The 5,000-nt window shown below is 42.1% G+C and overlaps 1 protein-coding gene across 1 annotated transcript in view; it reads left to right on the plus strand.

Moving 5' to 3' along the window:
- Nucleotides 1-5,000, plus strand: part of LOC143301790 (uncharacterized) — an 82,674-nt gene that overhangs the window by 25,238 nt on the left and 52,436 nt on the right. The gene's annotated exons all lie outside the window — the stretch shown is intronic.

The raw sequence follows: 5,000 nt of genomic DNA on the forward strand, positions 1-5,000 counted from the left end.
AAAAAAAAAAAAAAAAGAAAAAAGAAAAAAGGAAGTGCCGGGTCTGTCCTTATACCGATCATTTGACATGTACACACAACAGCAAAGAAAGAAGAAATGTGCAAAATCAAATTAGATTTTAGTCAAGACCGGCATAGCCTATTTAATCCTGAACAAGCCATACAGAACACATGGACAATATAAAACAAACACATGGTTGCCTCGGTGTTTTTTCAACTGGAAATTAAAAACAATTAAGCCAGGAGATGAAATGATTAACAAATAGTAAATAGAGGTGACTCTCCCCATTCACAAGGTACACAACTTCAAGTCAGTGCTGCTTACACTATCGATTCAGCTAACACACGGTGTTTGTTCTGTATTGTCCATGTGTTCTGTGTGGCTTGTTCAGGATAAAAGAGGCTATACCAGTCTTGAATAAAAGCTAATTTGTGTTTGCACACTTCTTCTGTCTTTGCTGCTGTGTGCACATGTCAAATGATCCGTATAAAGACAGGCCCGGTGCTTCCTTTTTGAGGAAGTGTCTGGGTTTGTTCCAATGTTCTTTTTATTTACATGTGTGCACAGATGTCAGATCACCCAATCGCGTACAGCGATACTAGTAAACGGAGTGGTTGTGTGGCGAGAAGGACAAAATGACGTAACATAGTATCAGCTGAAATCTTTAGACTGACGAACGATCAAACTGAAAACAAGCATGCTTCTCACTGATGAATGTTGTGTGTAAGCTCAACAAATATAATATTGCAGTGAACGATACAGAGTCTTGATTTTATAAATGTTTAGAGAATAGGTTTAGAATGGGCTTTGCATCAAACTGGGAATGGCGTCACACAGTCTGCGCAAGCTGAAAAAAACATCTGCTATAGCTCAGCTTTCAGCTTGCACTGTGAGTTGAGTCACAGTTAGTAGCCAGTCATATTGAGCACTTGGCTACATCTCCCCCCATCTTTTGAAATCCATCGTCCTCGATGGTTAATTAAAAGTAATTCTTGTGAGCAGACTTAGCTGAGCATCAAACAAAAATTACTGAGTAAGTAAAGGGAGATAATTTAGCTGATAACAGATAGCAGAGAAAAATTTGTAGTGACCGCAACATTCTTATGAAAAACACCCTTCATCTATATTCAAAGTGGAAAAAAACAACAAAAAAACAAACAAACATATAACATGAATTTTGCAGAAATATCTGAAATGAGAATAGAATTACAGAACGAACAGGAATGATATGAAAAATAACATATGAAGCACTGCTTCAGCTTAGCAAGAATTTCTTTTTTTTTAACATGACTATTGGCATCACGACTGTTCGTTTGCACTGTCACTGTTCTGGCTGTTAAAATGTTTCTTTAGTCCTACATAACAGAGTTTATAGTTCTGGAGGTCAGTCGTAGGACCTTCTTGGTGTAGGAGCTGGTAGTGGAGGCAGCTCTGGTGCAGCTTGCAGGGTTGATGTCCTGGGTCTAGGTCTGGGCCTGACCGGCCACACACTGCTGTCACTGACAGTGTCAGTGTAGGACACACTCTGGTGGTGCAGTGGGGACAGGTCAGTTGGCGTGACAACCAGTGGTGGTTGTAGGCTGGACCTCTGTGGTGTGGGGCTGAGAACAGGTGAGGGTGGCACCTGTGTGACCACAGCGTCAGGTGTGGTGCTGTTGCACCGCCGTTTGTGTTGGCATCTCCTGCATTGCTGGTTTGGAGCTGGAGTTGGCAGCGTTGGTCCCAGTTGCCCAGTGTGTGTGGCAGTGACACACTGTTTGGTGACAGGAACTGGAGTTGGGTGGTCAGCTTTCAGTCGCCTAGCCCTCAGGTAGGGTCACTTGTGGCGACACTGGTCCATGGTGTGGCCAGACTTCTCACACCGGACACAGTGTGCAGGGTCTGGGGCACGGTCGGCAGCACAACTGCGAGGATGAAGGGCTGGCCCTGGAGGATATGTGCAGTGTGCTGGCATGGGGGACTGCAGCTGTCGTCGCAGGCTGGTGTTCTGAGCTGTGTGTGTGGCCAGCTGAGCTTCCAGGCGAACAACATTGGTGTTATCTCTGCTGGGGCAGGTGTAGTACGTGTGGCTGTCCTCCCTCAGCCATTGCTCGGCTCCTTTTCTTTAGGTGGTGTCAGGGTGGTCAAGGATGAAGCACCTGACATTGCGCCTGAGTGTGGCTGGCTGAAGACCTCTGGTGAAGGCATCGCGGAATATGGTTGCTGGTACTCGCATCACCCCATCTTCAGCCTTGTTGAATTTGTACCACAGGTACCAAAGATGGGACGTATACTCTGCCACCGTCTCCTTGGGCTGCTGCTGTCTGCTGAAGAAGGCAGTGGGAAGGTCTATGGCATCTCACTGATCTCCCCAGTTCTTGTCAAGAACTGCAAGGATCTTGGCTGGAGTGTCAACGTTGGTTGCTGGCAGCCTGACGATGACGATGAGCTCGGCCAGCAAGGGCTGAGATCAGCCAGAGAGAGGTTGTCACGTCATCTAGGGGCTGTAGCTGCAGAATCAGTCTGACATCACTGATGAAGTCATCAACCTTACAGCCAGTTTCCTCACCGGATAGCGTTGGGAGTTTGGGCAGGAAGTTGGATGAAAACATCTTGATGTGGGCGACGTTTCTTCTTTGTGGACTTGAAGTACCTGCTGAACTGTCTTCTCTCTTCTCCTTGGTTAAACTATCCATATGTGAATGTTAATACAACCTCTTGTCCCTGTATGATCATGCTCGCAGCACCAAGTATATGATAGCATTAGCGGTGGCTTTAATTTGGATAAGAGATATCTAAAAGAATTAAAACATCCTTGCTCACAGCGCCATGTTGCGCACTTGGTGGTAAAGGGCTGTGGTTTAGGGATGGATTTAATTTGGATAAAAGAATTGAAACATTAAAAGAAATATGATTTGGATCTATTTTGTGATGGAGCTTTATCCTGTCATAAGAATATTTTCAAGGATCAAAATCCTGTTGGCAACGCTACTTTTGTAGCCGTGTTATGAACCGAGTGGTTTATCATAAAAGGAAAGGGTATGGTACAAAAGAATTAATAACGATTTACTGAATTAAAGAATAAACAAGAATCCCTGTGCACAGGTCAGGAACATATAGAGGCCAGTCACAAAAGGGTTTTTTCTATTGTTTTATTTACAATAGTTATTGAGAAGTTGAGAAGAAGAAGAAGAAATAAAACAACGATGAGAAGATGAAAACACTGCACTGATAAGGACACAATCAGACAAATGTCATTAATCACAACATGTCAGCACAATAGTGAATAGTAAAGCACATGTATACATATTACGTGGAAAGACTACCACTCTGTTTGGGATAAGCAACAACATAAGATACTGAACATGTGTGAAGACCAAACACTGACATCAAATGACATTTCTAATGCATTTAAACAGTACAGTTAAAGTGATTGATTCTATGCTGATTTAGTGAAAATACACTGACAGTATAGATTAGGTAAAGCTTATACTGTGTCAGAATGACTCAAATGAATTAGTTTATCATGTAGCACTATACTGGAGTAAGCCATATAGGAGAGAGCATGATAACTAAATTACAACTAACAGACTGATACATACCAGACGGCTTTAACCAATAACTGATATTAATCAACACATCTTAGAGTAATGAGAATTAGTGAAACATCAGTGTAGAATCAGTGTAGCATCATAACTTATAACAGCATGTGAAATAATACATGAATAATAAACAATAGAGTACTGAGAACCAGTGACTTTGATAAAATACTGGCAAACTGAGGGACCAGATGGCAAGTCAGTGCCCAACACAAAAGATGGGAAGAAATGTCATGGCTTAACCATTAAGTGGTGAATGAACGTACACAAGCAATCCATTGCATCAAAGCCAAATATCAACATAGCTAAGCTTGTGCTCAACATTTAAATCTCCTCCACAGAAGCCGGATAAGGAAGCTAACCTTCATCAGTGACAGCAGATGAGAAAGAATGTGTCATTCACTGGAACACTCGCCAACCATCAGTGTCCAGAGACGTCATTGACTGTGATGTTGAAAAGAAGTAAATGGAATACTGCTACAAGCATGTGACAACATGGGGATTATTTAGATCAATCATAGCTGAGCTGTGACTACATGTCAAAGCAATAACTGAACAAAGCAATATCAACATACTCATATGAACACAAGCAATGTGTCTGACAATTTACAGATCATCAACACATTCTACACACTAGTACTCACAGTGATACGTAGCGAGACACTGTCCGTTGGGGCTGCAACACACACTGTGGGTGACACAACAGTCAGTGGTCAGCTAGCTGGCTATTGCTGCAATTGGGCTCTGGTGAAAGTGACCGGAGATCACTTACTCTGTCTACTTATGCAAATTAAGCAGACTGCAAAGGCACTTGCATAGCTCGTAAAACAAAACGTCCCCAATCAGGCTAAATCTGATTAGAATTGTGTTTGTTACAAGGTGTTCAATGATAGATTTCTAAATGATTCCTGAGCTGATTTATGTCGGAAATGTCAAAAAAAAAAAAAAAAAAAGAAAAAAAAGAGCTCACCACCTGTTTTCTAATGAGTATAAAATGGAGTGTTGGTTATTCAAGATGAATTTATAATTTTAATTTAAGTCACCTGAAAAGGGTCAGTTTTAGTGAGCTTGTCACTGAAAATTACAAACTGCGTTAACTCACTCAGTACGGCCAGTCCTCTCTTCTCCTCTACACAGACCCCTCGGATGTCCAGTGGGTGTCTCAATGTACCCAACCTTTAGCTTCCGTCGTCAGAATTGTGGTATTCTTTGTCAACATTCACCTCTTCAGTATAAGAGCTTTCCGCTTGCAATATTTTGATGATGGTAATTGGGGTGAAACGCTGTTAACGTCGTCTCTTTCGCCGTTCGTATGGAGAGAGTTAAATCAATTTAACGTAGGCAAACACAACTGGAATAGATTTAAAGATGGACTTGCAACGATTCTGCCAGTATATCATACTTGCAGTTTACTAATCCAGT

The sequence above is a fragment of the Babylonia areolata genome, chromosome 28 (genome assembly GCF_041734735.1).
Source record: "Babylonia areolata isolate BAREFJ2019XMU chromosome 28, ASM4173473v1, whole genome shotgun sequence".
Lineage (NCBI taxonomy): Eukaryota > Metazoa > Mollusca > Gastropoda > Neogastropoda > Buccinidae > Babylonia > Babylonia areolata.